This window comes from Cyprinus carpio, chromosome B16 (genome assembly GCF_018340385.1).
Source record: "Cyprinus carpio isolate SPL01 chromosome B16, ASM1834038v1, whole genome shotgun sequence".
Lineage (NCBI taxonomy): Eukaryota > Metazoa > Chordata > Actinopteri > Cypriniformes > Cyprinidae > Cyprinus > Cyprinus carpio.
The window spans coordinates 29,232,585-29,245,048 of record NC_056612.1 but is presented as its reverse complement, the minus strand read 5'-3'; the positions used below and the strand labels follow the sequence as shown (position 1 = coordinate 29,245,048).

At 41.0% G+C, this 12,464-nt stretch overlaps 1 protein-coding gene and 1 long non-coding RNA gene across 2 annotated transcripts in view; both read left to right on the top strand.

Moving 5' to 3' along the window:
• The window catches only part of LOC109106292 (cyclin-dependent kinase 14-like), a 434,688-nt gene that overhangs the window by 98,511 nt on the left and 323,713 nt on the right, over window positions 1–12,464 (top strand). The window lies entirely within an intron of this gene.
• The window catches only part of LOC122140066, a 14,707-nt gene continuing 10,531 nt past the window's right edge, over window positions 8,289–12,464 (top strand). Inside the window, exon 1 of the long non-coding RNA XR_006156789.1 lies at window positions 8,289–8,402. This is a non-coding gene — a long non-coding RNA (uncharacterized LOC122140066). The remainder of the gene's footprint in view (window positions 8,403–12,464) is intronic.

Below are 12,464 nucleotides of genomic sequence, written 5' to 3'. Positions count from 1 at the left end.
CCAATCTGGCTTCAAAAGTGGCCACTCAACTGAGACTGCCCTGCTCTCGGTTACTGAAGCCCTGCGACTGGCAAGAGCAGCTTCAAAATCCTCAGTTCTCATTTTGCTGGACTTGTCTGCTGCTTTTGACACTGTTAATCACCAGATTCTCCTGTCCACCCTCAGAAAGATGGGCATCTCTGGAACCGCTCTCCAGTGGCTTAACTCCTACCTTTCTGATAGATCCTTCATGGTGTCTTGGAGGGGTGAAGTTTCTAAGTCACAACAACTTGCTACTGGGGTTCCTCAAGGCTCAGTACTTGGACCGCTTCTCTTCTCCATCTACATGACATCATTAGGATCTGTCATTCAGAAGCATGGCTTTTCCTATCACTGCTATGCTGATGACACTCAACTCTACTTCTCATTCCAACCAGATGACCCGACGGTAGTTGCTCGCATTTCAGCCTGTCTGAGTGACATTTCTAGCTGGATGAATGACCATCACCTTCAGCTCAACCTTACTAAGACTGAACTGCTGGTGGTTCCAGCTAACCCATCGTTTCATCACAACTTCTCTATACAGCTGGGTTCGTCAACCATAACTCCTTCCAGGACATCCAGAAACCTAGGAGTTGTGATGGATCATCAGTTAAGCTTCACAGACCATATTGCTACAACGACCCGGTCCTGCAGATTTGCCTTATACAACATTAGGAAGATTAGACCCTTCCTGTCAGAGCAAGCCACCCAACTTCTTGTCCAAGCTCTTGTTCTCTCCAGACTGGACTATTGTAATGCTCTTCTGGCGGGCCTTCCTGCATGTACTATCAAGCCTCTACAACTGATCCAGAATGCAGCAGCGAGGGTTGTCTTCAATGAGCCAAAAACAGCTCATGTGACTCCTCTCCTCATCAGGTTACACTGGCTACCAGTAGCCGCTCGCATCAAATTCAAGGTACTGATGCTTGCCTACAAGACGACCACTGGCACGGCGCCAACATACCTAAACTCACTAGTTCAGTCTTATGCGCCCTCCAGAAGTTTGCGCTCTGCAAGTGAACGACGTCTTGTGGTGCCATCCCAAAGAGGTTCAAAATCACTCTCACAGACTTTTTCCTGGACTGCGCCCAGCTGGTGGAATGACCTCCCGATCTCAATTCGAACAGCTGAGTCTTTACTCATTTTTTAAAAAACATCTAAAGACTCATCTTTTTTGCCTGCACTTAACCAACTAATACTAGTACTTACCTTTTCTTTTTCTTGTCTATCATATTCAAAAAAAAAAAAAAAAAAAAAAACCCTGGCTACGTGTTCTGTACTAGACTAACTGAGACTTGTCATAGCACTTGTATACCGTTGTTGTTCTCTCGTTGATCTGATTGTTTCTACTGTTCTCATTTGTAAGTCGCTTTGGATAAAAGCGTCTGCTAAATGATTAAATGTAAATGTAAATGTAAGACACTCATGAAATGTTTCTCTGTGAGTCTCTGTCACAGCAGGATCTGCTCAAGTCCACTATGATCCTGTTCTTCTAGATCTGTGTTACCTGCAGGAAATGGATGTGATCTTGTGTGTGTGAAAGCTGCTCCAGCTCAGCGTCTCTCCTCCTCAGATCATTGATCTCCTGCTCCAGTCGCTCCAGTCGTTCTTCAGCTTGACTCACTGCAGTCTTTTCCTGATCTCTGATGAGTCGTATCAGCTCAGAGCAGCTTCTCTCAATGGAGCGGATGAGCTCAGTAAAGATCCTCTCACTGTCCTCCACTGCTGTCTGTGTAGAGCGCTGTTAGGACACACAGTGATTCAGCTTCAGTGAGTCTGAACTGACACGGAGACAAACTTCTCTTCTTCTCCAGACTCACCTTCTGAGACTCCACAGTCTCTCTCAGCTGCTGAAGATCTTTCTCTTTCTGCTGGATTCTCTGCTGGTATGTCTTCTGAGTCTCCTTCAGCTGGTGCTGGAAGATAAACAAATAATAGTAATAATAATAATAATATTTTTTTACATTTAGCACTTTACATGGAAGGGGGTATCTCCTTAACCACCACCTGTGTGCAGCATCCACCTGGAAGATGTGATGGCAGCCATATTGTGCCAGAACACCCACCACACACCAGTTTATTGGTGGAGAGGAGACAGAGAGATTAAGCCAATCGGTAGATATGGGGATGGTTATGAGGCCATGATGGTCAGAGGCCAATGTGCAAATTTGGCCAGGATGCCGGGGTTACACCCCTACTCTTTTTCGAAGGACATTGTGGGATTTTTAGTGACCACAGAGAGTCAGGACCTCGGTTCACAAACTCATCCAAAGGACATTGCTTTTTACAGTATAGTGTCTTTGTCACTATACTGGGGCATTAGGACCCACACAGACCACAGGGCACCCCCAGCTGGCCTCCCTAGCACCTCTTCCAGCAGCAACCTAGTTTTCCCAGGAGGTCTCCCATCCAGGTACTGACCAGGCTCAACCCTGCTTAGCTTCAGTGGGTGACCAGTCTTGGGCTACAGGGTGATATGGCTGCTTTTCTGTGATAGTAAATGTCACAGAAACTACTGGCACTAAATCATTCTGTGAACAGATGTATTTACAGCAGTAAATCCAGCTGTAGGTTCAAACTCCAGAAGTGATGATTGGTTACAATCATTGTACATGAATTAACATGAAGATCAAGACAAGGGGAAGTTGTGGCCTAGTGATTAGAGAGTTTGACTCCTAACCCTAAGGTTGTGGGTTCGAGTTTTGGGCCGGCAATACCACGACTGAGGTGCCCTTGAGCAAGGCACCGAACCCCCAACTGCTCCCTGGGCGCTGCAGCATAAATTGCTGCCCACTGCTCCGGGTGTGTGTTTGTGTGTGTGTGTGTTTGCACTTTGGATGGGTTAAATGCAGAGCACGAATCATGGTCACCATACTTCTGATTATGGGTCACCATACTTGGCTGTATGTCACGTCTTTGTCACTGTCAAGATTATCCCTCTGGGGTCGAAGACTGCACCGGTGTGGTCCATCTCATTTTTTCTTCATGACCGCAAAAGAACAAAAAATACTCTGTCATATCTTACAAATAAGTATAAGGTATCGTTTGAAACCACAAAGGGCCTACTTTTATTTGTGTATAGTCATAATAACAACAAAACAACGTGCTTTTGTAAAATAAAGAAAACAAACAGGGTGCGCTGTCTGCCGTCTCTGTCATCTCTCTTCACAGACACATAAATAAAACAACCTGAATCTCAGCGAATAGTTGCCTCACAGACATGAGAAATATATGTATAGGAAGCTTGAAATGTCTACTTTTAAATTAAGTCATGTCAAAAGCAAATATTCTCTGATAAAGTAATCTGTATGAAACCAATGCAAGCTCCAGTTTTTCCTGTCTAAACTCATCTCTAAGCCGATCCCCTTTTTTAAATTGTAAACATCCACATGCGACACACGCACATGTAAATACCCACATCACCTCCGTTACAAACCTAAAGATTCATCAAGTTCATCTCGGCTTATTTTCATTTCTGGAAGAAGAGAAGGAATAGCCCATGCACTGAGAGGAATAACCCAGAATTTATGCACAGCTTGATCCAGTGGAGGGTATCATTCTATTGAGTAGCCTAAGATTAGCCTTAGAGTAGCCTAAGTTATTGTGGCATAACTTGTAAACATTCTACTAGTTAGACTTTTCCCAAACTATAATTCCTGACTACCTGAAATCAAGTGAAACATTCTGAAATACGTGTCATTTTGTTGCATCTTAATATCCCACAATGCCAGGATGTTTTTTTTTTATGTTTAATAAATGATAAAACCACAAGAAATAAAATTAGTATGAGTGTTAACACTATGAATGTTAAAGTATAGGATACTCTATGAATGTTAAAGTTTAGTTTTAGCATAATGATGTGTTACTGTTCAAGTCTCTGTGTTTAGATCAGTAAGTTCATGTGTATTTGACCTTCACTGTGTATATTTTGATTATACTGTGTTGTAAATAAAATACAAATAATCAAAACCCCCATTATTTTACTCTCCTCACATTATTTGTTACCAGCTTCACAGACACATTACTGACTGATGGCTCAGTAGGGCAGGGCCCTTCGTCTCTCAGGTGTGAATGCCTAAATATTCATGGCCATTGTCACTCTCTCGCATACACCTCTCTAACACAAATAATTTCTTACAAAAGTTAAATCAATATAATGTTTTCTGTGAATAAGTTAACATTTTGTAGCAAAAACTCTAGTCTACCACATCCAGTTCTCAAAAGTCTTGTGAACAAATGTTCTGTATGTGTTTTATGGCATTATTTCAGTGACTTTAAAGTTTTAGTTTTCACTAACCATGCGTAAACATTGCTTTCTCAAAAACACAATCATGTACATACATGCTGCTCACATATTATTGTAGACCAGTTTGTGCTGATTACTGTCACGCTTATGGACTTGTTTTGTGTGTTTTCTCCCCATGTGCTCCTAGTCCCAGTTTCTCCCTCTCGTTGATTAGTAATTTGGTTTAGGTGAGTCTTGTCAATTACCCTCATATAGTCATGTATTTAAGTCCCGGTCCTTGCTGTTTGTTCGTCCCCCTAGCCCATAAGGACCTGCCTTTTGTGGAGGATGCAGTTGAGTTTAGCTAGCTCGCCATTCTAGTGGCATTCGACGATGCTGCGCTGAACTCACTGTTCTGGATCGGGGCTAGCTACTACCGCCCAGTCAACCTCCCAGACACCACTGGACTGAGCCTCTATCCCCGATCCAGAGCACAGCCAGACCCAGAGCCCAGCCCACCATCACCCAGCTGCACAAAGCTCAAGCCCGAGCCCACCACAACCAATGAGCCATCGCCGAATGGAACAACATTGCTGAGGATTGCCACGGAGCCGGAGCTGCAAGTAACGTCAAACCAGGTGCGAGAGCCGGCTACAACTCCTGCTAAGAGGGAAAGAGCCATAAACAGCAAAAGCATGGAGAGGAGCTGTGCCCCCTGCACCATGGCTGAGGGTGAGCTTATTGTGGATCTGGGACAGTGGTACGCTGAGGGGGGTCCCGAATTGGATTTAGGGGCAGACCTGCCTCCTGTCCTTCCTCCTTCGTCAGAGCCCTCTGTCAGTTCCGTTCCCACGTCCAATTCACTCCAAAGCCCTAAGATGACAGCAGCAATCTCCTTAACCTCAGCCCAGAAGAGGAGAATGAGGCAGAAAAAACTGTTGGCTCAAGCCCCTGACCAGAGTTGAGAGATGGCTCAAGCCCCTGACCAGAGTCGAGTGATGGCTTCAGCCCCTGACCAGAGTCGAGTGATGGCTCCAGCCCCTGACCAGAGCCCAGAGAGGGCTCCTGTTCCCATGTTCAGCCCAGATAGAGCTGCGGTTCCCGCGTCCAGTCAGGGAGGGCCTTTAGATCCCGAGTCAAGCCCAGAGAGGGGCCCTGTTTCCACATCCAGCCCAGAGAGGGCTGCGATTCCCACGTATGGCCCAGGGAGGGCCACAGATCCCGATTCTAGCCCAAGGAGGGCTCCTGTGTCCATGTCAAGTCCAGAGAGTAATGCGGTTCCCACATATGGCACAGGGAGGGCCTCAGTTCCCGAGTTTAACCCAGAGAGGGCTCCTGTTCCTGAATATGGCCCTGAGAGGGCTTCCATTCCCAAGATTGTCCCAGAGAGGGCTCCTGTTCCTGTATTAGGTTCCAGAGTGCTCCTGTCCCAAGATTGTCCCAGAGAGGGCTCCTGTTCCTGACTTCAGCCCCGAGAGGGCTCGTGTCCCTGAGTCCAACACAGAGAGGGCTTCTGTTTCCAAGTTTGGCCCAGGGAGGGAGTTTGCTTCTGATTACAGCCCTGAGATCCCGAAAGCTCAGAAATGCCTATACACCCACCCACCCTCAAACTACTGCCTCCTCCACCGCTGTATTCTGGCAGCCCCTCTGCTCACCCTCAGCCCACCACATGTTCGGTGGAGAATCCCTGGCCTCCGCCTCCAGCTTCTGAGTCCCAGACTCCACCTCGGCCCATCTACCCAGCGGCTCCACCATGGCTCCTAGCTCCTTCCTCTCCACTGTGGCCCATCAGTCCACTGATTTCACTGGGCTCCCTCGTACCTCCAGCTCCACCTTGGTCTGTTGTTGTCCATCCATTGCCTCGGGATTCCATTCCTCCGGCAGCGCCTTGTCCCTCTGTCCCTCCAGCTCTGTCAGGCTCCTCCTCGGTCCTCTGTTTCTCCGGCTCCACCGCAGCCTTCCAGGAGGGGGGCGATATGTAACGCTTATGGACTTGTTTTATGTGTTGTCTCTCCATGTGCTCCCCGTGACCCAGTTTCTCCCTCTCATTGATCAGTCATTTGGTTTAGGTGTGTCTTGTGAATTACCCTCATTTAGTCATGTATTTAAGTTCCGGTCCGTGCTGTCTGTCTTTGTCTGGTCTACAACATCATGTTCGTGTGTCAACAGCCTTTCCCTGTGTGAGCTACCCTGCATATTGGATTCTATTAAAGACTGTTCCTTTATCCACATCTCCATCATTCCTTCAAACACAGTGTGTGGCAATTACAGTGTAATCAGACTTTAGCTATTAATATGTTTTCAGGTCATGCACTTCTCCAGGGCCCCAAAACCCCCTCAGACTCCAGAGGGTTAAGGAGTGTTTCACACTAAAAGCATAAGTATTATAAGAGTGAAATTGACACAGATGTAGAGCTTCATACTGACATTGTTTCTGTGAAGAGAGCAGTTTTTTTTTGTGTGTGTGTGCCTGACAGTTGTATATTTTGTCAAAGAATGTGTGAATAGTTGATCAATTATTTTGTATTGCTTAATCAAAGGCTATTTTATGACTTATTGTTTTGAAAAAGGTTTATGGTGCATTATCAGCAAACAGTAAACTCTTCTAGTAGTTGCTGTTCATTTCTGCTGCTGTGTGCAGTGTGAATGCTGTTAATATGGATGCCGATATAAACACATGAAATATTTCATCGGTGTTTAGTTTTAAATACCTGTTTCTCTGTCTTCTGTGCTGTAGCTGATACAGTATCATGGTTTTTATGTTCATCCATCATACACAGCACACATATACATTTCTGGTCAGTGAGACAGAAAACCTCAAGGATCTTCTCATGTTTCTGGCAGATCATCTCCTGCAGTCGTCCAGTGGCATCAATCAAATTGCCATCCACTTCAAACAAACCATCCTCTCGTTTTATTCGATTCTAACATTAAAATAACAATACACACAAAACAGAAATTAATACACGGCTTTGTATTTTCTTCCAGTACAGACGTCACACTGCACATCTCCAGCTCCAGCGTCACAGTCAGCAGGAAAATTAGTATTCTTCAGTTTCTCCACCACTTCAGCCAGCATGGTGTTTCTAGCTAAAGCAGGTCTTGGACTGAAGGTCTGTTTGCACTGAGGGCAGCTGTAGACTCTCGTCTGATCCTCCTGATCCCAGCAGTCTGTAATACAACTCTCACAGTAACTGTGTCCACAGGGAATGGTCACTGGATCCTTCAGGAGATCCAGACACACTGAACACATGAACTCCTTCTGATTCACTGAAATTCTGGCTTCTGCCATTTTGCTGCATGAACACAGAGAAAAAAACACAAAACAGCTCAATCACACTTCACTTTTTTCTTTCCCTGAAGTCATGTGATTTCTGGTTCTGTGTTTGAGTTACGTGTGTAAAACATTTGTTTTCGTCTCTGTAAAGTGGGTTCCTCATTTCTGCTCCCGTAGAGCCTCATTCCTGTTGAGTTTAGTTTTGACACAGTTGGCTGTTATTAAAGTAAATGCAAAGATTGACTAGTTGATTCAGGTGCGTTTAAATCAGATCAAACTAAACTAGGAATGTGGAATCTTGATAATCAAATGTCCACTAGATGTCAGTCTCAGACAAACACTCAAAGAACACAAGAGAAGCAGGACAACGCTGCAATAATACTGGATCCAAATTACTACACTTGAACTGCAGGACTTGAACTTTACAAATCCTTCATGATCAGACAGATGGATCTGTTTTCTAAAAGGAGTGGTGCTTCAATTCCCCCCTTCCCCCCACTCGCTCACTCACTTACTTATGTAATTTTAGTAACATTTAAAAAAATGTGTGAGTGAAGAATGTGTGAAACCCCAACAATTACAGTGTGTGTTTAACTGAGTTTCTTTACAACTTTAGAATTCAAAAAGCTCCTGCTGTCGCCAGCACTTGTGCTCTTAAACACACACACTTGTGCATGTGAATGAAGCGTTGTGGTCTGCTGGTGTCCATCAGAGCGATATATTCCTTAGAGATCGATCAGACTCTGTCTTTGCTCTGCCCTTCAGCTGTTTTCTCTGTGAAGGACTGAGTGTTTTCTCTCTGTGTGTTTGTGCAGGTTTTGGGGACGCCATCGGAGGAGACATGGCCAGGTGTTCACTCTCTCCCGCACTTCAAACCAGGTAAACGTCCTGTTCATCTGTAAATGACACACGGTGGCATGCCCTTGACACAGTAAAAGTAACTGCTCTTATGGAAGTATTTTTTGCAATTAATTTGAACAGGTGCACAAAAAATAGCTGATTTGACTGCACTCAAGCATTCAAGATGCATTGCTTCAAGTTTGATATCAGTGGACATGGATTCACTCGAATGATTATCATTGATGGCAAATCTGACATATTTTGAGATGCAAAAATTGCCTTAAACACAAGACTATTGTATTGCTTTGGAATGGTGTGAGCTGAGATTACTGCACTTTTATATTAAATTAACCTAATTATATAAACATGCAAAAGGTTAAAAATAAACTTTGTGTACAGAATGTATCTGAAAATTATATTATTGTAAACTAAAGCTATTAAAAATTTGCTTTTGGTAAATGAAATAAAGCTAAAATAAAATATAAATATCGCATGAAAAGTTGAGCTTGTAGTTCTTAGTGCTTAAAAGTACTGAAAAGACTAAGCTAAAACTGAAATACATAATAAGATAAAAAATGAAACAAATTAAAATTAAGTTAAATACAAATAAATAAAAATATTAAAAAACTGAACTAAAAATGCAAAAGCTTGTAACAAAATAGGGCTGGGCGATATATATATAAAAAATTAAATCTCGATATTGTCAAAATTTTTACTATATATGAAATATATCTCAATATGTTTGCATTTGCATTTAAATAATAAAAAAAAAACTCTAGACCAAATGATCACTTACTGCTTTTTATTAAATTAACACGTTTATGTAACTCAAGTAGTGCAAAACAAGTACAGAAAGTGCATTCTTTCAACTTTTTTAGTGCATGCAATTCACAATTAACACTGTGCAACTGGGGGAAATAATTAAACTGGGATAAGTATTTTTTTTTTTTGTAAGTTTTTAGCTAAGAACACAAGTCTGTCTGTCTACTGTCTCTGGTATGTATATATATATATATATATATATATATATATATATATATATATATATATATATATATATATAAATACCAAAGACTTATACACTCTCTCTGTCTATATTATGAAAACTAGTAAAACAAATGAAAAATATTATAACAGTTAAATTCCTATTAGTAATTCCACATTGCCATAGCCTATGTTCCTCTATTCACACAACAGTGATTGAGTAAGTGCATTTATACAGTGACCACAATCGCAAACGGTACAGTCGAGATCTCATGACAGAACACAGACCGGCTGAATGATGCTTTCATTAGATCGCTAAACTCAAGTTTGATTGTTTTTCAGATCATCTGCGGCGCCGCTTCTGCAATGAGGAATGAGTGTTTGCGTGCGCATGGTTGCCAGATTGCTTAAAATAAGCAACACACCAGGAAGAAAATGTATCTATGTAACAGCGAAGCTCTGATTCGGGGATTTGAACTCTTGATATCTGGCAACCGCACTCATGAAAGCTGGAGTAGTAGAGTCGTGTAGAGCAGTCCGCAGTAACATGTTCCGTTTTTGGACGTTCAGCAAGTTCGTTTGGGAAAGTATGCTTGAATTTGAAATATTCGATATTCACGATATTTTCAAATTTTAAATCATTGTCAAAATTATTGTGATATTATCGCTAATATTCAATATATCGCCCAGCCCTATAACAAAATTACTAAAAGTAAAGTGTAAACTTTGTAAAGTGTAAAAGTTAATTCAGAATAATAATAATCAGTGTAATAGTAAATAAACAATACTAAAATAACACTGTTCATCATGCTAAAGGTCAAGTTAAATGCATTGCATTACGGTCTGTTGTTTTAATGCACATTTGACTGTGTCTGTTTTATCTTTATGCACACAGAAAATGTGCATGCTGCACTCATTCACATACTATATCTGTAGAAATAGCAAAAGTAGTATGTGATGCATGTTATTCTGAACTTTATAAAAGCAGAATAAAAAAGCATTTTTAAAACCTAAAAGCTTTATAAAAGCAGAAAGAAAGCTGACATACTACTCTCTTACTATTTCTGTCATATCTTCATAGAATAGTAAGATTAGTATGCTAGTATGCTATTCTCAGTTCATCCTTTTTGTTTTTATCATCTCTTTGGTATTATTTGATCGGACTGATAGATGTTTTTGACACAAAATTAGATAAAAATGCAAATAAATGAGATGTATAAATCTATAATATAATTTATATATATATATATATATATCATATATATATATATATATATATATTTATATATATATATTGTAGAAATGATATTACTAATTATAAAATTTATTTCTGACTGAATCAAACATGCATTACGATGAAGTCACATGACAACAGTTTCATGCAGCTCAGTGTGTAGTGTGCAGTGCACTAGTGTTGCATTGTGAACGGATCTAGTGAGAACACACTGCCCTCTGCTGAGCGACACTCCAGTGACGATGACGTCATCAGAGAGAGACAGACACCTAACAAGCCTGTTTTCAGAATAAAACTGTTACTCTAATAAAGATCTAATGGTCTCAGGTGTGAGATCAGAGCACAGATACAGAGAGCCGTTTAAGTCTAAACACTCCCGGTCCAGGTCTTCAAGGTGACCTTAAAAAACCCACATAAAAACAGCATTACTGCAGCCATGAGTGTCCCAGTGCAACCTTTAGACAGTAAATCCATCCTAAACACCATCTCTACTCTGTTAGTCTGTATATCACCATTATATTTGATCAGTAAAGATAAACGAGGTTGATGTGATGTAAACAAGAGTGTTATGTACATCAGTGTGAATGATATATGAACAAACCCCTCAGTAAAAGCTGTCTGAATATAGATGGGAATAAAACGTTATTTATTTTTTAAATAAAATGGGTAAATTTTGGTGTAATTGCTGATGAAGTGGAGAAACAAACTCACAGCTTTTAAAGAAATTCTACATGCACAAATAAAGCATCATAAAGTAAACACTTAAATGTTTTCTTTCCACTATCTCAGAATCGTCCAGTGCATGGAAAGAGAAGTGGTTTTGGCTGTAGTGTTATGTCTTAATTGAGGGCTGTCTGTTAATAATTGCATTGTTGTAGTTCAGTGCTGTAGCAGCAGAGGGCAGCGTTTACTGCACTTTTGCACTGTGAGCAGCTGAGATATCATAAAATACTCTATGAGAGCAGATAGGTGTTTTCTGCTTAGTAGAAATGCTTTTCTGTTGTGATGTTAATGAACACTTGCTGCTGATGAAGTGTTAAGAGATCAGTTGTGGGATGTTCATTTGCAGGTCATGGAGCTGTTGGGTTTCAGATACGGTGCATTGATTGGAAATGTGATCTGTGTGTGTGTGTGTGTGTGTGTGTGTGTGTGTGTGTGTGTGTGTGTGTGGTACTGAAACAAAGAGACTGAGTTCAGAATGACACAATAACATAATACATCCAGTCCACAGGAGGCCAAACTAATTAATCAAAATCTAGAACAAAAAGACTCTGTTCAGAATAACATACTAACATACTACTGATACTGTACTGCTAACATATTCTGCTCAAAAGTTAGGGATCAGAAATATTTTAATTAATTAAAGAAATATGCTTTTATTCATGAAGGATGCATTAAATTGATCAAGAGTGCCAGTAAAGACATTTCTAATGTTACTATATATATATATTTCAAATAAATGCAGTTCTTTTGAACTTTCTGTTCAACTGTGAATTCCTAAAAATAAAACGTGTCTCTGTTTCCACAAAAATATTTGTTTTCAACATTGATAATAATCAGAAATATTTCTTGAGCAGTAAATCATGATATTAGAATGATTTCTGAAGATCATGTGACACTGAAGACTGGAGTAATGATGCTGAAAATACAGCTGCGCATCACAGAAATAAATTACAGCTTACGATATAATCACATAGAAAACAGTTATTTGAAACGGTAATAATATTTCACAATTTGTACAGTGTTTTGATCAAATAAATGCAGCTTTGGTAATAGAAAAGACTTCTTCAAAAACATTGAAAAGTCTCACCTACCACACAAAGAGTGTACAGTGATGCACTGATGTGAATCCCATGATCTGTACTGTTTCAAATGCAATGTAT